This window comes from Tiliqua scincoides, chromosome 1 (assembly GCF_035046505.1).
Source record: "Tiliqua scincoides isolate rTilSci1 chromosome 1, rTilSci1.hap2, whole genome shotgun sequence".
In the NCBI taxonomy this organism is placed as follows: domain Eukaryota; kingdom Metazoa; phylum Chordata; class Lepidosauria; order Squamata; family Scincidae; genus Tiliqua; species Tiliqua scincoides.
The window spans coordinates 38,706,485-38,730,613 of record NC_089821.1 but is presented as its reverse complement, the minus strand read 5'-3'; the positions used below and the strand labels follow the sequence as shown (position 1 = coordinate 38,730,613).

General features: G+C 45.2%; 1 pseudogene; it reads right to left on the bottom strand.

The window, feature by feature from the left end:
• Positions 1 to 22,858: 22,858 nt before the first annotated feature.
• LOC136638064 (5S ribosomal RNA) lies at positions 22,859 to 22,975 on the bottom strand (annotated as a pseudogene).
• Between the last annotated feature and the right edge of the window lie 1,154 nt (positions 22,976 to 24,129).

Sequence of the window (24,129 nt, the reverse complement as noted above, 5' to 3'; positions counted from 1 at the left end):
GTACAGATCCAACTAGACTCACTGGAGACCAGGGAAGGGCAGAGCAGGTAAATACAAATTTTGTTTACTTCTCTGTCTCTTATCAACCTGCAGGATGCAGCAGAGACTGTGTCAGTGCCACAATGCACCAGCATCCGGCACTCTGATCCTCCCCCTCTCCACCTCTTCCTTCCTGCCTACAGCCCACCCCTATGCCAGTTCACCTTCACTGGTGGTGGCTGGGTGCTCCAGAGGTGCATGCACACAGTTGCCAGCCTTTTATGATGTTGGCCCTTCTGCATGTGCTGTTGCTACATCCACAGTACCAAGAGAGTGGGCCTTTCACTGATGGAGCACTCATTCTATAAGTGGAATGCATTCATAGGATTGGGCCTTGAGAGTCTCCTTCTAGTCACCTCAGGCTATGAAATGCTTCATCAGTCATAAAAAGGCTTACATAACAAGCAGACTGCTGGGGATGTGGAATTTTGAAGGTTTGCCACAGCATGTACATCAGCTTTCACACAATGACACAGTTGGAAATTACAGTGAACAGCATCTACAGCATATATGATTGTGAAAGGATACTTGTTTGTTCCAGTTGTCCTGTGTGTCTGTATAGCTGTAGTAAATCAGCTTTACTACTCATTGAAATATTTCAAGCTTTTATTCATGGGAACTGTTTGGATTAGGCTGAGAGAGATTGTGGAGTTTTGACACAAGGGCCCTACTTCCACTTTGACACACGTACCTGGAACACTTGGAGGGAAGCACATACACCCCACTGGCTCTGGCCTGACCTCCATGCATTTTCCCAAAGAACAGAATGGATTGTGCATACACTTGATCAGCAACCCAACCCTATCAAAGAGTTTTGGTGGTGGGTCTCACAGATCCTCAGCCAAGCACTTGAGCTGGGAACCAGAATTGCTGCAATTTTGGCTGCTATTGGAATGTTGTCTTTTGGGCAGCCTCTGATTTTGAAATTGGTTTTATTACAAATTGTTTCTACGCCTTTATACTCTTGTTAATCAACTTGTGTCTTAAGTAAAAGACCAGATAGAAATAAGTAAATAAACATAAGGGAATGCTTAAAAGGGGGGAGGCTTGCAATGTATCAGCACTGGGGTCCTTATTATCAAAGGCAGCAGTGCCAATTAGAAATTGAGCAAGTCCTTTCGTCTTCTCCGTGCCATGTATCTTTGGTCTGTTTTATTAATGCCTTTTAAAATATTCTCAGTATGTAATTGTTTTAGCCAGCTACTAAAAAAATATTAGGAAGAGACACTTTTAGGCTGTGAAAGATTACTAGGTTGTTCACTACAGTCCCTTTGGAGAAGGTTGTCAGCTAACAGTATACTGAATTGTTCTTGCATGTGCATTTTTTAAAAATCCTTTTCATCCATTGCCTTTTTCTTTATGCAGCCAGTTAAATCTATTTCAAAGTGGTCATTAACACTATCAATCAGGTTTAGTGCCATTTTGCACGTCCTCTGATAAATCGCCTGCAGAATTCTAAGCAGTTGTTAGGTAAAGTTCACCAAACTACCAGATTTCTTTAAAATGAAATATAGGTTAAAAAAAGAAAAAAAAAATCAAAACAGTTTACTATTACTCAATATTACTCAGTATATGTGGATTTAATGTGTTCATTAAGAGCCTACTGGAAACAGACAGGATATAAATCTATTCAATAAATATTTAAAAAATGTTGCCTTCTTCATCAAAAAGTGATGGAAGATATTTGTATGATTTTTCTTGTGTGTCAGTCCTATCCCCTGCCATGTTACAGAATCATCATCATCATCATCATCATCATCATCATCATCATCTTTATATCCCGCCCTTCTCCCCGAAGGGACCCAGGGCGGCTATGCAGTGCCCCAGTGGAGGCTACACTGCATGCTATGGGCTTGGGTGATTAGATATAGCTGGTGCAGGTCTGAGGAGATCCATAGGCAATGGATCAGGTAGCCTACTGGGCTATATATAGCTGGTGCAAGTCTGAGGACATCCAGGGAGTGGGGCAGGCAGAACAAAGAGGGATACGTTTCTGACTGCCACCAGAATCCACCTTCTCCGTCCCCTGACATACCTCCCAGATCCTCCTCCAACACTCCTGCTCTCACCCACAAACCACCACCTGTGCCAGTTTACCTGCTTTGGCACAGGCTGCCAGCCATGACAGCAGGCATCTGATTCTAGTACTGCTTTTGCAGTTGTGGCTCAGAAAAACACTTTATGACAGTAGAACTCTGTCCTGGATCAAGGAGTGGATCTCAACAACACGCATGCACACCAGATTCTATTATTTCCCAGCTCGTACCCACCCCCTTCCTCTTCCTGGACTTATACCAGCAAAATAGCTGACATATATCCAAGGAGACCCATTGATGACCAGGCTGTCTCTTTCCCTATCACCACCACCATTGAGACTCCGTCAGTATGGCTGCATGGCAGAAGATGGTAAGTGATAAGATTAGTCTTTTAGAATGATAAAGGTAGCAGCAGCTGAGAATTGGCTGGAACTTCAGCTGCCTCCTAGATCGTTCTCAGCCTGAAGAATGATCCAGAAGTAGGAAGGGGCAGCAGTGCTTGTCAGGAGCTTCAGGCATCAATCCCTTTCCTCACTCTCCAGGACAATGATTGCAGAGTAATCAAGAAGGGAAAAGAGTAGTTGCAGCACTGGCTGCTGCTCCTGTCCTCTCTCAGCCAGCAAGTGCTTCAGCTGCCACCGGCCACCATCCTGTTGCCTCCATGATCAATATCCAGAGCCTGGGGAACAATCAGGAATGGTGGGGCAACCGGGTTTGAGTTTGGGCAAACAGGCAGGCAAGTGGCTGGAGGAATGGTGGGGAGGAGTGGGGCAGCCCCACCTGTTCAATGCCTCCACCATCTCACCACCTGAATTTGTTGCTTCACCTTACCTCATGCACAGAGGTATGGCTCCTGCTAACCTGGAGGTTTAGAAGTTGAAGCAGAATTAGTCAAAGATTTTCATGAACAAAAATTGAAAAACACTTTGCCTTTTCAGTGATTTTTCAGCACTCCTTGCAAAAATTGCCTGTACAAATCCTACCAATTGCCATTACTCTCTCCCTCTCCCCCTCTCCCTCTCTCTCCCTCTCCCTCTCTGTGCGTGTGTCTCAAAAAATTTATACACATTTTAATGAGGTCTAATTCCTACATGCTTCACTGTAGAAAACCTGCAACACTTAAACATCAAAGGCAGGGAGGTTCAACTTTGGGCAGCTGGGGGGCCACATGACTCTTGCGTGACCTGATGATGTCACCTCCAAGTACTTTGCATTCTGAGCCTACCAAAGTCAGGCTCAGGACGCAAGCAGTGGAGGCAGAGGTTTGCGAAGGGGCTTTTCGATCTCCTTGCCGCACCATTCCAGCTTCTCCTTCTCCGAAGGAGAAGCTGGAATGCTCTGGCAGCGACCAAGAAACTTGTGAAGTGGGAGGAGGTGATGGGGAGCTGTGGACGGGCTTTCGGGGGTGCCAAAAAGGGCCTAACGGGCTGCATGTGGCCTGTGGACTGTGTGTTGGATCATCATGATCTAATGCAGGGGTGCCCAAATACTGGCCCGGGGGCCACTTGTGGCCCTCGGAGGCACCCAATCAGGCCCTTGCAGAGCCCCCAGTCTCCAATGAGCTTCTGGCCCTCCAGAGACTTGCTGAAGCCTGTGCTGGCCCAATGCAGCTGCTCTCAGCATGCGGACAACTGTTCGACCTCTCATCTGAGCTGTGGGATGAGGGCTCCCTCCACTACTTGCTGTTTCATGTCTGTGATGCAGCAGTGGCAGCGAAGGAAAGACTGACTTGCTTTGTGCAAGGCCTTTTATAGACCTTGAGCTATTGCAAGACCTTCATTTATCCATATAATATATTCTAATATATTCTCTAATATATTCATTTATGTAAATTCATTCAAATTTGAAATGTAAATTAATTCTTTCTTTCCCGGCTCCTGACATAGTGTCAGAGAGATGATGTGGCCCTCCTGCCAAAATGTTTGGACACCCCTGATCTAAGGGAAGCCACTGAAGAGATGTGTGGATTCCTCCCAATAACTGAAACTGGAAATTATTCAACTTAGCTCAGCTCTAACTCAAACTGCATGCCAAATCTTGCTGATGCACTATAGGAGAAATGGATATTGATTAACAGGGAAAGCTAAGGAGCTATGCCAGTACCCGCCTGTCTACACATATTCATGTTTCCACTGGTACAACTTACACTGTAAAGGTTGCAGAGGAAAACCAATTAAGACAGAATGCTCTGTGAGCATCTGCTAACTTGCTCTCACATTAATGCTGAAAAGGCTTTGTACAATTCCTTCCTGGGTTTTTTTGTCTTTAGAGTAGCACTTGATTTGTAAAAGACAGTACTTCTCCATGTTCCCTCCTTAGCACCCATATTCTTGGATGTTAGTGACATCTGTGGGAAATAGAATATTTTTGTTCCTCCAGCTAAGTAAGCTGCTCTTTACAATTCACATAAAACTTCAACATTTCTGCTTTAACTTACAAAGAGGTCAGTTGGATGCCTGTAAAAATCTGTGCTGCTGCTAAATTATTCAAGAGTTAGTACAATAAAATGTTGGTGTTAACTGAATAGTGAATTTCAGCGCCGAATCAAAGATGTTCAGGTTCCTTCTCATCTTGCCTTGCCCCATAATTAATAATTGAGGGGATTGTTATTAAAATAGCATTTTTAATGTTCCCGAAGTGTTAGAGTTTCCCAGTCTCACAGCAAGCTTGCAATTTTAGCCAGGGGGTTTAAGGGTGCAATCCTATCCTGCGCTGGAAAAGGCAAACCAAGAAGCTTGTGCTGTGCCGAGTGCAGGATAGGGGCCCAAAGTAGTTCAGCCAGAGGTAAAGGAAAACTTTTCCCCTTACTTCCAGGTAAGCTACCCTGGCCCCTATGGGTCTCCTCCTTGCGCCACCTTCCAAGTTCCCTGGGAACAGGGGTTGGGATCCAGCGTAATTGCTGGGTCCCAGACCTGTCTCCTGCTCCCCACCTGCCTGCCCCTGGGTCTGCCCCCCACCCCAGAATGCTTCCCTCCTACCTTCTCCCGACCCACCCCAGAGCCTTACATTGGCCGAACTTGGCTGACGCAAGGCTCAGTGCCTCCATTGCCATGGAGGCTTAAGTCAGTCTAGCCAACTAGCCAACTCATGAGGCGGCACAAACTGTGCCTTACGGCACATTTGCGAACCACCTAGGCTGGTGCAAGGGACTTGCGCCAGCCTGTCATTCTCAGAATTGCACTGCACGAGGTTCTATTTTGTGGGAACACTTGTCCCATTGCCTGTTGAGGATACCCTGCACATCAGCTGTAGTGTAGAACCCCTGTGAATTGCAGAAGTGCCTGGGAAACACTTAGGCACCTCCCCTAGGAATTCTGGCTGTACCCCCACAGTTCACATAAGGTGCTGATAACCAATTGGGTATCCCTCCTTTGTATGAATTGAGGAGGGGATTAAGAACTCAGAACCCTGAATCCACTGCCCTCTCAACCCCCTGCAATCTGGTGCTGATTTGACCTGCATCACCTTGCCTAATGGATGGGCTGCTCCTGCATGCTATATGCATGCATAGTAATTGATGCATTACTTTGTGAGCAAGGATTGATTGCAGTGGCTCTGACCATGCCTCATGCCTCTGCTTTCACTTGCATGATCCAGTATCTGAAATTTGTCTGTTCTTGACCACACCTCCTGTCTCTTACCCTCTGCTCCAGCTAACACATGGTCACATTGGGCCACCCCAAATATGGCCTGCCTCGGAGCTTGGCCAAAGCATGGCATCCACCCTGTGTGCAATAATCTGTCAGGGTAGACAAGGTTTATTAGAGATCTACAGTTCCTGCCCAACTGAGGATAACACTTCATTGTTATCCTATCATTTCAATTTTTTTTCAAAATAGGCAAGAGGAGGGGAGATGTTACCATATTTTTTAGCCAGGTAGGACATTTTCACAGTCACAGAAACAGCCTTATTCTGAGTTAGATTGTTGGTTCGTCTAGCTTCATACAATCTACACTGACTGATGGTGGGACTCCAAGGTTTTTAGAGTGGGGTCCATTCATGTGCCAGCAGGAAATATTGTAAGGCACTTTGCTGCTGGTGGGAGACACCCAGAGCTGGCAGAGAGGCCCATGATGGAACTCTGCTCTGGAAGGAGGCCAACAAGGAGCACCTGCCAGTAAGTTTCCCTGCCAAGCAGGGGCAAGGCTTTTCGGGATGAGGGGGGCACATGAAGGCAGGGAGGCGGTGAAACTGGGTGGAGGGAGGACAGGACTGGGAGGGGGCAGGAATGGCAGCAGAGGCTGCCACCAAGTCCCATCCCCCCTCATGAGCTGCGGAACCTGACACAGGTCTCCTCGTTTCTGCGCCAGACTTATGCCACTGGTTCTGCACCATCGGTGCAACCATGTTCTACAAGGGGTAAAGGAACCAATGTTTCCTTACCCTGAGGAGACTCCAGCAGCTGCTCTGGCCCTGCAGGATACAGCGGTGGCCATTCTGGCTCTGCTGTGCTGCACGGCGCCAGGGCAGCCTAGGATTAGGCTGCTCATCTTTTAACTATGTCTCTTTGATAAGGTTCCTAGAAACCTGAGGCTCATTTTCTTTAAATAGTCTCCAAATTATAAATCATATGGCTAAATGAAGGCTGTGCTGTTTTTCTATGCATACTAACTCAACAGATTACTGTGTATGGAAAGAGGAATGGCAGTATTATAATGTGCAATCATTTTAAAAGGCTTTGAATTACTATCAAATTTTGCAAGCATTTTTTAACAAATAATTGTCAATTTTATCTGCAGCGCACATAAAATGCCAAGGGTCTCTCTTCTATATCAGATTATGTTTTCCAAGAGGTGTGTTTATGAAGAGTTAGAAGACAGGAAAACAATGCAGTGCTTTTTCCTCTGTGATTTCTTAACCATTTCAAAGGTTGTTCTTGTCAATCTTGTAAAATTAAATGAGATTAGCTTTGTACTTGCTAATTTATCAAAAGCTCCAGAATTCTGATTTTTGAATGGTCTTGACTTGAATGTCCTCTTACAGCATGATAAATTTTGCACTGCTGATGTGCACATCACAGCCACTGGCACAAACAGCTAGATCATGATCCACATTCCCACTAGAGACAGACACAGACTGCATCAGAGTATGGGCGCAATCCAAACGCACCCTTGGGCCGATGCAAGTCCCTTGCGCTGGCCCAGGAGGGTCGCAAACGTGCCATAAGGCATGTTTGCATCTCCTCGAGAGGAAGCTGGGCTGGTACTCCAAGAAGCCTGTGGAGGCTGACATGAGCCTCCGCGCTGGTTTCCTCTTGGACACTTGTGTCCAAGTTGGGCCAGTTGGGCCAACACAAGCACAAAAGGTACACACACTTTCCCCCCCCCTCCGGAAAACAAATTAATATCATTTTCTGGAACACACCCTCTCTCTCTCCCCCCCCCCCAAATAAATTAAAAAATAACCGCCCACTTGCAGCTAGGGAAGACTCAGCACAGGCCCTCTGAAGCAACCAAAAAGCAGCCTCTCTAGGTGCTATACAGAGCGGTATTAAACAAATGAGAAGCAACTCTTCCTGCTGCCTCCCCATAGCTTCCTGATGCAGGCGTTCTGCTATTTTTTGATTGGAAGACAACCATCCTACCTTTTTCTTATTGGAAGACACCCATGATTAGAGCAGTTATAACTTGCTGGAGTCAACTCTTCCTGATCTGCCCCCCACACAAATACTGTCTTTTGTATTATTGGGCAAATGGAATTAGCTCTCCCTGGTGACTTTAACTGCACAGAAATCCCTGCCTGTTTTGTCCCTTGCAAGTCACCATACTGACTGAGCTGATTGCAGTTCACCTTGTTCCCTCCATGTTTGTGTGTGTGTGTTGCTAAATGGATGAAGCAGAAAGAAGCGGCTTGGGAAGGACAAAAGGAACATGTTTGTTTGTTTGTTGTACTTTTTGGGTCCTTTCCTTTTTTAAAAAAATTTGCTGCATTATGTGAGGGTCTGCGATGTGGAGAGGGGGGATTTGCTGCATAGGTAACAGCCTATCCTCCATACCTTCTTTACCCAGGCTTCGCGCACTAGAGAGGACACTCCAACTTCGCCATACACTGTGCCAGAACCACCTTTCAGAGCGCGATACCATAGTCTTTCGAGACTGAAGGTTGCCAAAACAATGCCTACCCTGACTGCACATCACTGTATTCTAATATAAATTACTACTTTCACTATGCACGTAATTGTCATTAAAGCAGCTTGGTCATGGTCAAATGAACATGATCATATTTAACTTTAAGCAGTGGCGTTCCTGGAGGTCGCCGCGCCCGGAGCAGCCCCCAGAATTCCACCCCCCACACCTGGTTTCGCCCCCCTTTTCCGTCCCCTGTGCATGTGACCTGGAAGTAATTGCAGTGACAACATCACTGCAATTACTTCCACGCAGCTGCCTCCTCTGTTCCCCCTTTGAAAACAAGGGGGAACGGAGGAGGCAGCCAAGGCCCCCACGGAGCCTTCCACATCGCAGGGTCTCCATGGCAGCAGTCTGGGGCTGCTCCCAGTGGCCCCAGACCGCTGCAGTGGAGACCTCCGTGCAGCTTGTAAGCTGCACTAAAAGCTCCGTGGGGGCCAGGAAGCCATGTGCATCCCCTCTGACATCAGAGGTGGTGCATGCCACTTGCGCTCCACCCCTGAGGGATGCCCTCAGAGGCGGAGAAGTGTGACCCGACCAGGAAGCGGTGCGCGTCCCCTCCGAAGTCAGAGGGGGCATGTGCTGCTTCTGCTCCGCCCCTGTGGGACGCCCTCAGAGGTAGAGCAGGGGCACCCAGGAGCGCTCCTGGGAGGCAGTCCGACGCTGCCTCCCAGGCAGCATCTCGACGCCAACTGGACTGCCCCCTCTCCCCTCCTCCTTTATAGAAGGAGACGAGATGGGTGCCCTAGAGCGTGACTCTCTAGGGCGCCTGTCTCCTATCCTCTTATAAAGAAGGAGGGGAGGGGAGGGGCAGCTCAGTCGGTGCCCAGGTGCTGATGGAGAGGCAGCAAGCTGCCTCTCCGCAGTGCTCCTGGGCACTGCTCCTGGCGGGGGTGGGGGTGGGGAGAGGCTCCGAGGCACCCCTGGAGGTTTGGCACTTGGGGCATTTTCCCTGCTTCCCCCCTAGGTATGCCAGTGATTCTAAGAATTAGGTTAAAATAAATCAAAGAGTCAAATCCTGATGGAAAACTTGTAGGCTTTTTAATTTAAAAAAAATCACTATAATTGATAAATATCTGTGCTACGAGATATAATTTAGAAAGGCTATGAACAAGACAATGTATGCCATGGACAATCAGGGAGAGGATTGGGATCAGCTGCTAATGCTCTCAGTTGTATCCCAAAGCTGGTGTCTTTCATATCACTACTGTCCGTTTCTATCTTGGATTGAACAAGGCAGAGAAGAACACTCTGGTCCTTCTGCATGAACCCCCTTCTGATTTGGCCTGATGGCTGCAACAACAGCATCAATGAAGAGGGAAGTCTGGAGGCCTGTGAGCTTCCTGTTCCCCAGAACCTGGGATATTAGCATTTCTAACTTCAGGAACCTAGTACGTAGGGGAGGCAAACATTTTGGCAGGAGGGCAACATCATCTCGCTGACACTGTGTTGGGGGCAAGGGAAAAAAAAGGATTAATTTACATTTCAAATTTGAATTAATTTATATAAATGAATACATTAGAGATGGAACTTATATGAATGAATGAATTTTACTGAACTTATTTATAATACGCATGAGAACTATAATACAGACATGTAGAACCACATGATAACTATGAACTGTTTGCCACACAGCTCTTGCACAGTGAAAACATACAGACCAAGCCACAAACACATGGAGACATAAGCTGTTCAGAGGCAATGGGGGGGGGGGGTTAAAGTATTGCCCAGGGAAAAGCAGAAAACACATGGAAACTATAAAAAGCCTTCCTCTAACGCGACCTGCAGCTTGCAGCACAGGCTCCAACAGTCTCCAACAGGCCAGAGGCTCATTGGAGACTGAGGGCTCCCTGTGGGCCGGATTGGGGGTCCCCAGGGGCTGAAAATGGTCTGCAGCCTGAGGTTTGCCCACCCCAACCTAGGGTATGTCACTAAAGTTCTCTCCACAGTGGAGTTGCTTTCTCCTGCTTCTGAAGCTGTCTTTGTAGATGCCATCAGACTAATGAAGAGGGAAGAGGCAGTAAGGGCAGCATTAAGGGTCTTGCCAAGAGTATTGGCTGCTTTAGGAAACTTTTGAAAGGAATGGAAAAAAGTAAAAAAAAACAACAAAAAACCTATTTTCTGATTGTAAAAGAAAATAGTTTGGTTTACCAAGCTCTAATCAGTCCCAGAGGACTTTGTCCATCATTATCCAAAATGGGAGCAGAACGAACCGCAAAAGCAAAGCAACAGAAAAAGCTTCATTTAAGTAGTGGAAATATGTCCCAAATATTGCAAACAAAAGAGGTCACAAACTCAGGTCACTCCTACCAGAGACAGAGTGTTCCCACCTCTTTCCTGGGACCTTCAGTCCTACATATTTGGAGCGGAATGATGTTTTAAAATAGTATTGTGATTTATGATGGGTTTTTATGTTTGCATTGTTTTGATAGTGTTGGGTTTGTTTTATGGGTTTCTAGTACACAATGGGTCAGAGAACGAGGGCAAGGCTAGAATAAATAATAGAGCCTGGATTTCCAAGTGGCATTATATACAGTGCTGTCTCAAAAATAGTACCTTTAAATGAACTTGTTTTACAGTTCAATCCTATGCAGCCCTCCACACAATGATGCTGTAGCACCACTGTGGGGGAGATCTGGAACATCGGTTCTGGGGTGAACCTACTTGGATCTGTACTAGGGGGATTTAGGGCCAAGAAAGGGGATAGGATATCGGTGGTGCTGCTACCACCAATGCCACTTTCTCCTGACCCTGATGTGCCCTCCCCCCTGCCCCATTTCTGTTCTTTTCCTTCCTCCCACCTCCCTCCTACAATGAGTTACTGGTGCTAGTGGGCATCTGCCAACCACTGGCACATGGACCAAGCCACTCACTACTTGCGACAGTGGCCAAGCCATGCTGAATGCCATGTCACATTTTGTGGCAGTAATAAACACTCTTACATTTGTTCTGGTGATGTGAGGGCCCAATCCTATCCAACTTTCCAGTGCTGGTGCAATCATGCCAGTGGGGTGTGTTCTGCATTCAGTGGTGGAAGGGCATGACTGAGGCCTTCTTAAAACATGGGAAGGCATGTTCCCTTACCACAGGGCTGCATTGTTGCTACATTGGAGCTGCAAAGTTGGGCCTTTAGGGCCCAATCTTAAGCTGTGCTGGTGGTGCTTAAGCTCTCTGCTGGTGCTAGCCCAGCACTAGCCAGTGCTGGGCTAGCACCAGGTGAGCACTAGAGCTGTCGCATGGACCACCAAGCAGCGGAGAGGAAGGTAGAAGCGTGGGGGGAGGTGGGGAGAAGGCATTCTGGGGCGGGGGGAGGCAGGTCTGGAGAGGGTGGGGAGGAGTAGTTCCAGTGGCAGGGAGTGGGCTGGAAGGGAGGCTGGACTGGTAGAGCTTCGCTTCACCGGAGGCTCTTGATTCTACACCAACCTTTGGGTGGCCATAGAATCTGGTAGCCCCATTGTGGGGCGACTGAGTTTACCCAGGGGAAGGGGACGAAAGTCCCCTTCTCCCAAGGGACTGCCAGTGGCTGCCTGGAGCGTGCAGGATGCTGCTGCAGCCATTTTTAGTGTCTCTGCACCCCCGCATGCTGGGCAGCTCAGGATTGGGCTGCAAGTCCCTAATAAATTTGGACCACTACCGTTTATTTTTATTCACTCTCAGGTATTTCAACACCATGTTCTAATTTCTAAAAAATAAATAACTCCCTGCTTTTTCTAGTTTTGTGGGAATGTGATCCCAGCCTATCAGGGGTCATATTGTGGGCACAACAACAGTACCATGCTATGTACTAGTCAGTGTTATCTCTACTCTGACCGTACAAAGCCAACTGAGAGTGAGGGCAATGTAGCCTTCTTTAACCTGAATGGGCAGAGACTTCTGGCTTTGTTTGAAAAGGGGCACCACCCTGACAAAACTTTTGACAACTTAGCACCATTTCATAGTTCTCCATCTGGAAGCCCTCTATCTTATTCCTCACCTAGAGGCATGTAGTTAACAGGAAAGGGAGAGATCATAACAATGAAAACTTGCGAATACTTTCAAATGATAGAGTAGGAAAAATTTTATGGAAAGGAAAGGGTTAGTGTTAAGCAGGTGAATGGGAAGGCAGCTGCATAACTACAAACTTGTCAAGTAAAAAAAAAAACCTAGAAAACATATTTTCTGTTGTACCTGTCTGTGCTTTCTTGAGGACATATATCCTGCATCAAGGGGGGGGGGGGGCAGCAAATTTGTGAGAACAACTGGATATAGAGCAAAGCATGCCAAAAAGAAGAGAGAAGGTTTAAAAGGACTTGTAAAAGTGTGACTTTCTTTATATCTGAGGTAGGTCCTCATCTCATTTTGAAAATCATGGTCTTAGAATTCCATATAAGTCTTCATACCCTGAGCAAAGCATTTATAGGACATTCTAAACAAAATATGGTTGCGTGGAATTCATCCTTGAGAGTAAGATATTCCCAGGGCCATTTATGATTTATGAACATATATTTTGTGGTACCGCTTCTTTAAAGACCTATACTTTCCAACAACACCATCATCAAGACAAGTAGTCAGGACATCTCGTTCTCTTGATGCATTACATTCAAATACAACCGAGAATGGAGAGGTGGACTGATGATATATTTTGTTGTTGCGTTGCCACAGAAAGCTGTCATTGTTGTCATATGTTAAAATAAATCACACAAATGTGATGTGTCTCGGGAGGCAGCATTACTCTGGGAAAAGAGGATGCCAAAATGCTTCAGACACTACAGATTTGCATCTGAAAAGGTGACTGGGGGAGGGTAGGAATGATTTTGTTCAATATGAAAACTAGTAGAACTGTCAACCATGGAAAGTTTTTTCAGTCGAGTTTAATAGATTACTCTTTTTTTTCTTTTCCCCCATCATTTTTTAAAACTTATTATAATTTGTCATCATAATATATAATCATGCAAAGGAGAAATATTATAAGTAAAATTAGAATAAAAAACTTACAAGTTTTAAAAAAGAACCCAGATACAGGTGTGCGCCACTTAATGATGGGGATACTTTCTCTGACCCCTGTTGTTATGTGATTAGGTCATTAAATGAACATTCAGTCCAATCTATTGCCTTTGTTGTGTAAACAGACACTCCCTGTCAGACACTAGCTAGCTGCACAGGCTACAGGAGATAGATTGCCTCTTCTTTGCATTAAGAGCCTCTCTGTTGTGTAAACAGACACTCTGCAGCAGGTTATGGGGGACGAGGTTGCCTCATTAAGAGCATCTTTATGGTGCTTTGACCACCGTCATATATGCGGTCCGTCGTTAAGTGAACAGTTGTTAAGAGGCACACGCCTGTATATACACGCCTTTGAGTGGTGCAAATGTATTGGCAAGAAAAGAGACATTTATGGTCCAATCCTAACTAACACTGCCTTCAGGTAGCTGGTAGCTTACTCCAAGTAGACTTGGATGTGTAGCCCGCACCAGTACTGTTGCATTGGCATGGAGAAATTTAGGTAGGACTGAAAGTCTAAGAACCTAAACTGTCAGCACAATCCATTTCCTCCTTTGTGTACACTTGCCTGAAGGGAGAGGGGTACAAATGCAGCTTACAATTCAAAAGATATTTTATTAGGGGTGGAGGGAGTATAGCTGTGACTTCCTGGCTGCTCCAGAAAAGAGACCAGGTGCCAGGTTCTTTCCTTCAGAGGGAGGTGGCAGAGAAAGCAATGGAATCTTCCTTTCCTGCTGGCTCTTGGCTGCTAACTGCCCCTCGGCCCATGCACCTCCCTATGGCGTGACTCAGGCATCATTACATTCAAAGTAATGGCCAGCTATATTGGAGTGCCCTTTGTGAGGCATGCACCCAGCTGAAGGTTGATGGGGAACAGGGATTGCTATGGAAGTTCCATTGCTGTGGGGATCCTCTCTTTCCATCCATAACTGCACATGCAGGCAGCAGAGGATTAGGCCCCTCTCAATACATTTGATATTGACATATTGACCTCTCAATACTCAGCAAATTTTGATTGCCCCCATTTAAACTGCCATTAAAATGGACAGACAAAACCCCAGTGGCTAAACAAAATATAAAATTGCAGTTAGAATTAGTGGACAGTACTCAGTAAAGCTCAATGTCCAACCTGAATCCATTCAGAAAATCCAACCCAACATATACCAAAGAGGACTTTCAGTTTTCAGCTCTCTTCTCCATTGGTAGGTTGGATTTGTGCTTAAGCTTCGTGTTTAATGCCTATTTGGGTACAATCATTAGGACAGAGTATTAAAGGTGTTTGGGAGCTCATGGTGTCCCTTTGCTGCGGAAACACATGGCAGCTTCTGGCACTCTGTCTCAAAGTTAAGTGAAGGAGACTTCACATTAAGTGACAACAGCCTACCCCAATCTCTTTATTTCTCTTCCATCAGAGGTTTAATGAAGAGGCTGTCAAGTTTTGTGATAGATGTTGGTACATTAGAGTGACAGTTGTTCATAGTGCATTATTACAAAGCTGCACTTTGACTGATGGAGAGAGGAGAATTGGTCTAAGGCACGTCTAATGAAAGCGCAGCCGATTCCAAGAATCCACATAACTTATCAATGGGAATTACCTCATCGAATGCTGAAATGGAATTCTGGGTGGCCATAAAACCCCTATATAATTAAATGCACATATTCAATAATTAAACAGCAGCCCGAGAAAGCAAAACAAACAGTGAACAATTATCCAAGGACATATCTTGAATGGGAGATACGCATAACAACACTAGCACTATTTTGCACTTATATAATGCTAACTCTGCAAAATCATTAGATAATTAAACCTTACAGGAATCCTATGAGGCCACTGTGGGGATAAATGGCATTTTCAGTAACATGAACTCAGCACGTTTTGATTGCCCCCATTTAAACTTCCAATAAAATGAACAGACAAAACCCCAGTGGCTAAACATTTCACCTGGTTTATAAGAATTGTTAGCACCTAGCGAGATGTTTAGCTTTTATTTTTTAAGAAGTACTATGTTCCTATCCATCATTTGTTATTGCGGAAACCAGGGATGTGCTGGAGCCACACCACCGAGTCCCGAGTTGAGTCTTGAGTCTCTATTCCCCCCCCCTTTGAGTCAAGTTGCCCACAAGTCATAATGGGCGGCTGTCACAACTTGTTCAGAGTCGGTTTTCGGGTCATTTTGACTCAAGTCTGAGTCTTCAAGAAACAAGTCATGGAAGCGGCTAAAAAAAAAGAAAAAAAGAAAGTACAGACACACAACAGAGTCGCAAGCACACACAAAAGCAAGCCTTGAGTCTTTTCATTTTTAGGGTAAAACCCCAAGCCAGTACCCAAGTTTTTGACGCACATGACTCGAGTCTGTGCAAGTCTCAAAAAATTCATATTTTCACAACTTGAGTCTGATTCATCTGAGTTGCAGCCATCTCTAGCAGAAATCCCCTCCACAACAAAACCATCACCTCACACCCTCATGTCAGTTTCAGCAGTGCAGGGATTGCCTTCAACTGTCTCCTTCCCAGTCATGTTCTGAAAATGGGAGTCGGAAATGCATCTCATAGTTGACTCCAACTATATTCCAACCACAATTGCTTTGCCATGCACCAGCATCTCTGCATACTGCCCTTGTCAATGTTTGGAAAATGGATTGCGTGATGGTGAGGTTAAATGGAACTGAGTGGTGAGAAATAATGAGCCCTGCATGTATGCATGTCATGTAGCATGTATGTCATGCAGCAATGCATGCACATGACTACTCTTCAACAATATAGAGATTATAATAAACAATCCAATCCTATCCACTACCCCTATTGATTCAACAGCACCAAAGTGAAGACCACTGCAACCTATAGTGTCCCCACCATAGGTGGCAAACTGCAGTTCTGGAGGTCTTCTCTGGGGTAAGCCGGGGTGGTGCAGAAGGGTCTACCTGGACCTGTGACAGCTAAATAGGTGGAAAACGTCTGTGTGGATCCATGCCATGAGTTTGGGTCCATGATGAGGGGCAGGATATCAGCAGTGCCAGTGCCACCAATTCTGTCCCCCCCCCGGCCCAATCTGCCTACCCTGCCACCCTCCCCAAAATAGGGGAGGGGCCCATTTTGCCCCTCCCCCGGCACTATGAGGGGGGTAAAGGGGGTAATTTATACCCGGGCCCAGGGTTAAAAAGGGAGTCCAGAAGCCAAAGGAGGGGACCCAGAAATTTCCTAGCATCTCAGAAAATGTTTCCATATATTGTGTGAAGACTAGCATCAACATTTTGAGTAAGCCTAAATAGTTTTCTGTATCATAATTTGTAGAAATTATGATCCAACAATTGTGTGAAATCATGATGCAACGGAGAAGGGAAAGCATCCTAAAGAAATGTTATGTCCCCTGATAAAATTCCTCTGAGGCCCTGCCCCTCCCCACTCTTTTCCACCCTCCCACCACCTCTTTCCACCTCTCCCGCTATGCACCTTCTTCAGCAATCAGTGGGAGAAGCCCTGGAGCAGGTAGGAAGATTCAGGCCTTCCTGCTGGCACTCCTGGCAGCATGCTGATGGAGTACTTTTGTAACTGGTGCTGACTGCTTTATGGCAGTCAGCACCAGCTGAAGACCAGGAATGAAGACAGCAGTAAGTATAAGATTGGCGTGTAAAGTTGTTTATATACAATAGATCTGTTGATCTGCTATAATATATAGGCATGGCACCTATCAACATTTCATTGCATTTGCTTTCTGTCTTCTTTAGTTAATTGGTTATTGTGCTGGTATAATTCATCACTGTTTTCTGGAACTGGAACTTCTTTGAAAAGAGAAGATTGGAACCTCTTTCAAGTGCTTACCACAGAGTGGGGGTGGAGGCAGTGATTTGGATTGCAGCACAAATGGAAGAGGTTGTAACCCCATGGCTGCTTTTAAACCCTGGTAGGAAAGTACTTCGGAAACTGTAGTACTTCATGACATGTAGTTTGACTCTTAGCTAGCAAGCACTACCAAGAGTTCACCGAATTACACCTATTCACCTATACACTGAGTTCATCTATTACAACAACAAACTGCTGACAAATAAAAACCAAAACAAAATGTGCGTCTTATGATTGCTGGTCTGGTAATTTTAAAAGTTGATCTTGAAAACCTCCAGAATGCTTTTAAATAAAGTGCAGTAGTTATTCTTCTTTGCTTAATAGTAAAATACAGGTATAACCTAATTATCCACAGATTTGTCACACACAGTTTTATCTCAACGCAATGAGAAGGGCCCTTTAAATCAAAGGAAAAAGTCTATTAACAGTAGCCTTGTTAAGGGGGGGGGGGGAGAAGGTAGCTGGCTGACAATCCATCAATCATTCTCTCTCCAGGCACTTAGAACAGCTTCACTCCAAGGCAAGAGACCCCTCCCTTCCCCCAGAGCACATAAAAGAAAGATAATCACTTTGCATTTTTTACCAGTGCTGGTTTCTGGGTGAAGGGAGGGGTCAGAGTGAAGCCTTTCTAAGTGCTTGGAGAGAGACTGATTGATGAATTGTCTGCCTAATGACTCTGTCTTGCATCATAAAGGTAAGCAAGGCTGTTTTTAAATCCCCTAGCAAAGGGACATTGTTTTTTAAATGGATTTGCTTTAATGCGATTTTTGCAATCCATGTGAGTTCTGGGAATAGAACCCTCATAAATAACAAGACTCAATCTGTATATGTTCCTAAAAACAAACTATATGAGAGATCTGGTTATTAAAGAATTTATGAATAATGCAAGGGGGCAAGCAGTTTTAATAACCTGAAACAGGCACTGTACTTTTAACAGATCTCCTTTATCTGATTTATATGAAAAGGAATTTTGCTTATGAATGATGACAGCAAATCTTTCTTTGTGCAAAACTCTTTTTCATACAAAACTCTTTTCAATACAAAATGTTTTTTAAAGCACGCTCCGGACTGAAAATAAAAGTAACAATAAATGATTTAACAAACCCAAATGTGTGTTGCATTAGTTATGTCATGTTCATCTCTTGTGAATGGAGTTAATTTGTTTAGATGCATAAAATGGGATATCTGATCCAAGGACTTTTTTTACAGTTGAAAGGATGGAAACCGCTGAATACTCACCTCTCATTCCTTTTGGAAGCATTGAGGCAAACTCTGATCTTAATAATAATAGATGACATCAGCCAAGACACCTCAGAGATTACACAGTTATGAATGTAATCCATTATGTCTTATGAATAAAGCAAACTCTTTGTCTCTAAACTAGAATAAGAGGGAGAAGAAAATTCAAGTAGGAAAAAAATCTGGAGTATGCAAACAGCCCAATCCTATGCTTCCCTTCCTGCTGATGCTATGCTTTCCTTTCCTGCACCCAAACAACTCATGCTGCATCCTGCAGGGAACAGTCCTGGATTTCTCCTCTGGTTAAGGGACCATTTGTTCCCTTACCTGGCTATAAGCCTCCATGACATGGAGGGGTCTATTGCACTTGCAAAATTGCATGGATCTGGGCCACAGAATCAGATCCAATCTAAGAAGGGAGGTTTGGATTCAGCAGATGCAGGTGCTGCCAAACCTGTCCCTTCTCAGAGGCAATCCACCCTCCTCCCTGCCTATGTTGCTGCTAAGTTGCACTCCACCCCACTACTGTGGTGTATGTGTGTGTATGAGAGAACAGAGATGTAAATTAATGTGTAAACTGCCTTTTTGGTACTTTGTGAAACAATTGCAGCCACAATGGATTGCTCCAGAAATCTTCCTTGCTAATCCAGCTCTGTGTACGCTTCTAGTTGAGCATATCCATTGTCTTGTACTTATATACAGATTTTTTTTTCTTTTTCAGGATCACTGCAAATGACATACAGTTTGACTTTTGCCAGTAAATCTTGTAAGACCAAAGGCTGCTGCAGATGAACCTAAGGATCCAACATTTCCAAAATGCTTATAGACAATGTGACTACTGCATGTAGGAAGTACTTTTGTTCCCTTTTGTATCCATCTGTTTAAAGCAAGACAAATCAGATTATTATCCAGTGCCACAGAATGTTATTGCGATAAGTACAAAAGGGCATTTATGCACAGGTATCCTATAGTTTCACTGACTTGCCTTAGACAAGGATGCTCTGTGACAGCCAAACACTATGGGCCTTCTGCATCAGTGGATCTTGTGATGTGCTGATGGAAAAGGCCTGATGGAGACGCTGGTAGAAGCAGATTCAGTTGGATGCTTTGCCTGTGCTGGTTAGTTGGTGTCAGAAGTTGGCTGTGGATGTAGAGGGAGGAGGATTGGTGCATTTGGGAAAGAAACCGAGGGTATATCAGGGAGGGTGGGGTGGATCCAGCATCAGTTGTGAATGCCAGATCCTATTCCCATAACTCCACCCTGGAAATCCCCAGCTATCCTTGTATTTACAACAAGCTCCATAGCAGCCTGAGCAGACCTACAGACAACCAGAAGGCCTAAGCAGAGGTAAGTAAAAAAGTTTTTACTTAACTCTGGTTTACCTTCTGGCCCTCTCCCCCACCCATAGCATGCAGCAAAGCCTGCATTGGTGCTGCTATATACTATGGTGAGGTGGGGGATAGGATTGGGCTGTGAAATTATTACATGCTGCCAGTGAAGTAAAGAGATTGAGCTCAATTGGTGCAAAGATAGGTGCTTCTTTTCCCCAAAAGAAGAAGATCTTGAAAAGCTGCCTTGACTACTTTGGAAGAGAAGAACAAAGTGAAAATGCTAAATTGTGGGCCTGAAGTTCTCTGTGACTTTCTATAACTAGGACGTATTTCAAGTAGGACCCAATGATACCAGCTGCAAGGATTATCTGAGCTGGAACTGTAACTTCCCTATAACACTGTTAATCAAAGGGTTCTCCTTGCTTTCATGGTAAAGGGAATGTCCACCATCAAAGCAAGCAATTGACAACCTTTTTACAAAGCTGTTAAAGACGGTGTCCCATGGTATCCCACAGCACTGTAAAAGCCCTATTGATTTGCCTTGTACCTGACTGATAAACTGCCTTTCTTGCAGGGCTTACAGTGTTAAAAGAGCAGTTGTAAAAGGACAGCACTATGTCTTAAATGGATTCTCTGTCTTGTTCCTCCTTTTCATTTTTACTCAGATATGTAAGTAAGAAAGAGAGACTACAGGCCCAATCATATTTGGACCTTATGCCACCAAAAAGAGCTTTCTAGTGGCGTAAGGCCTTTTGTGGCTGTGGCAAAACATGACATGCCATTCAGTGTAGCCTGGCCCCACTAAAAGTGGTGAGCAGCTGGGTTGCATGCTAGTGGCTAGCAAGTGACACCAGAAAGTCAGCACAAGGGGTGGGAAGGTGAGAGGGGTGTAATGGGGTGGGGAATGGGGAGTATGGGAAGGAGATGGGGCAGGAAAGAGGGAAGATTGGGGTCAGGAAGGGGTGGTATTGGCAGCAGTTGCGCTTTGATATCCTATCCCCCTTCCCAGCCTCAATCCCCTGGCCCAGGTCCTCACAGACATGTGCCAGCTATAGAGCTGGCATAGGTCTAAGTAGACCCAGTGGACTGGCATGGACTTTCCCCAGGGCAAGGGAACAAATGCTCCCTTACACCAAGGAGGCATCCAGGGCCCAAAACTGCCCTGAAGGATACAGCATACGCCATGTTGGTCCAGCTGCATCACTGTGTGGGGAGTCGCTTAAGATTGAGTTGTAAAGTAATATTAAATTACCATGTGAGTCATGTTTGGAAGTTTCCGCCTGAAAGATGGTATGCAAATAAAATACTTACATATTTCAATTTAATTTCATTTTGCACTTTTATCCTGCTTTCCCTTTTGGAACAACCACCCCAACTGATAGAAGTGTTTGTTTCCAGTGAGTAAGATAGGGTTACAGCCTAACTCTTACTGAACACAATGGGCTTACTTCGGGAGTAAACGCGACATGTGGCTTCCCTTAGCTTTCCATAGGGCTCAATACATTCTCCAGCTTGGAGGGAGGGACTTCCTTCTTGGGTGTTCTTTGGGGGCTGCTTTCATTGGACAGAAACCTTTCTGGTGTTGTTGGATTCCTCTCAGCCTGCCCTTTCCAACGGACTAAGGCAAGTCCACCTACACGCGGGTAAATGTGTGATATGGCTCGGTTTCACTTTCCATAGGGCTCCATACATTTTTTGGTTTCTGGTTTTTAGGCCATAACATTTGAAGGAAAGGAGATATTTCACTCTGGTTTTTTGCATTGCATTCCACTGGAAATCCTGCATCCAACAGTATATGACATGATGGGGTTACTCCTCCACCTTTGCGATGTTAGCAATGTTGGGTCATTCGTGGTGTCACCCCCCAAGGTTGGTACCCAGGGTGGACAGCCCCCACCCCTCGCTAGCTACGCCACTGCATGAGTGCCACCCAACTACAGGATGCAGCACACATCCCATTGACACACCTATGCCAGTTCTGGAAAGTTGGTCAGGATTTGGGCCTAAGATATTATTGCTGAATTTATGAAAAAGTGTCATTTGGGACCACAAAATTCTACTATGCCAATTATGTTGTATCTGGTCATATAATCATTGAATGATAGAGTTTGAAAGGATCTTGGAAGTCCAACCCCATGTTCAGTGCAAGTCAACTGCTGCACCATCCCAGACAGCTGGCTATTCAACTTTGCTTAGAAACCTCCAATGAGGGAGAGCCCATACTTCACAAGGCAGAGTCGTTCAGTGCTGGGCAGCCCTTGTCATTAGAAAATTTTTCCTCACGCCTAATCTAAATCCACCTCCCTGCAGTATCAATCCATTGGTTCTAGTCCTAACCTCAGAAAGTACAGACAGCAAGTCCTCCCCTTCACGTGCAACTATGATATACTGCATAGACAGAGTGGCACAGTGCAGTACATATTCAAATGGCGGGCAGGTCGACCTATTGTGAATAAGGCCTAACAAGCATATCCATTTCTTTAGGCGCATGTTCTGAACATGCAATCCAGTGTGCAGGAAGAAAGAAATCTCCACAGAAACAAAGGAGCAGGTTTCACACCTCTCTTGTTGGAGCCTGACTACCTATTAGATTCTCTCACATTTCACCACCGGTATTTCTTGTCCTATACCATTAACAAGCCACATGCCTTATTTCCTTGGAAGGCTCAGGCTCTGGAAGAGATTTTTTTGCTAGCTTCTTAGTAATTTTGCAGTGTGAGGAACTGCCTTTCCCACTGTGAGAGAGCAAAGTGCCAACCGAGAAAAATAACACATTTTTTTCCCCTCATTAATAGGACAAATCAAAGAAATCTCTCTCTCTCTCTCTCTCTCTCTCTGGCTTGTTCCCTCTTGTTTGCATCTACAAAAGCACTCAATAGCTTCAAGGGAGATATTTAACATTCTACAGGAAAAGCCATAGAAATTGCCAGTCAAGGTTATGGCAGTGTAAATTAACCGTTAACATCTTAAATATGCCCTGCATAGGGCCTGTAGTTTGCTGTGCTTTCCTTGTTGAGAAATGCATTGGGATGGTACAAGAACACACAATATGGTGTTATTGATTTGGAACTATTCTAGTTAGCTGAAGCAAACCTACACTGCAATGTAGTGTACAGTGCAGGGTGCCTCAGTTCACCTGCTGTCCATGTACATCATAACTTGAATAATATGCAGCATTATGATCAGAAAAACCCACAGAACCATGCTTCTCTTCTGTTACATTACAACCTGGTTGGCAACCTTCAGTCTCGAAAGACTGTCATATAAGCCTACAGCACCCGGTATTCCCAGGTGGTCTCCCATCCAAGTACTAACCAGGCCTGACCCTGCTTAGCTTCCGAGATCAGACGAAATCGGGCATGTGCAGGGTAACAGTTGCTGCCATTACAACCTGGTCCTCAAAGAAAGGAACAAAGCAGCCTACAATAATTGTCACTGTGAAAGAGCCCCTGGCAAGCGTACCACACACACTCTTCTTTATGACTGGTGAAATCTGATTTGGATATCTGAAGCCATTTCTGGAGTCATGCTACTAAAGCTGGTCCCAGTTTAAAAGAAGATAGTGGAACAGAGAGCGAGAAATTAAACTGTAAGAGTGGGCACTGTGCCTCAGGTCCCAGCAGAGCAGCTTTTGCGTAGGGATCTTATCCAGTTAAAGAAATGTAATGGTCCAATCGTATGGCTCCTTTGTGACAGTGGACCAAAAGTGATGCCCCAACAATTGTTCCACTGTTCCAAAAGGCCCAGAAATGGCACAAAGATCACATTTCGGTCAGGCCAGTCCATGCCGCCACAACAAAGTGGAAGCAGCATTGGAGCCACGCCGTGACAGAACCTGGGTTCCTCCACTTCCACTGAGTTGGTCGCAGAAGAATGTCGGGGGATGGGACAGCATTCAGTGTTTCAGGGCACAGTGGGGGGAGGGAGGGGGTGGATCTTGGTGACACCAGCTTGCCCCAGAATCCCATCTCTTCTCCATTGCCCAGTGCATTCCCTTTTCTCAGACGTACACCAACTATATAGCTGCTTTGCCTTCAGGTCCTTCCTCCCCTCCACGCCTTCTTGGTATGGCTGCATGCTATGGCGTCATGGGGGATAGGACACTCAAACACTGAAGTGCAAATGGTGAGAAAAAGGAAAGTTTTTCATGCAAACAAAAGGAAAATTCATGTGCAGACTGAATCCAGTCTTCCTCTAAGGCACTTCAGTGCCTTGACCATCAGACTGTCAAAGCTCATCAGTCTAGTCCCAGGGAAAACATGATTTGAAGGGATCAATAAAATTACAATAATACAGGCTGTACATTTTGCAAACAAATTACGGCTGCAGTGAAAAAGGCAACAAATAATGTGGGTCCTTTCGTTTAACCCTACTGATCTTTGCTCTTTGGCAAGGGACGCTTTGCAGCAGCACAACCAAATGGGCATAAAATTGTGCATGTGATTATTTCCAGAAGCAGGAGCATATTAAATTAAGAGCCAAAAGTGTGAGCTGTTCCCTTCCCTGAAGTTATTTACTTGAATTTGCAAATACAGTT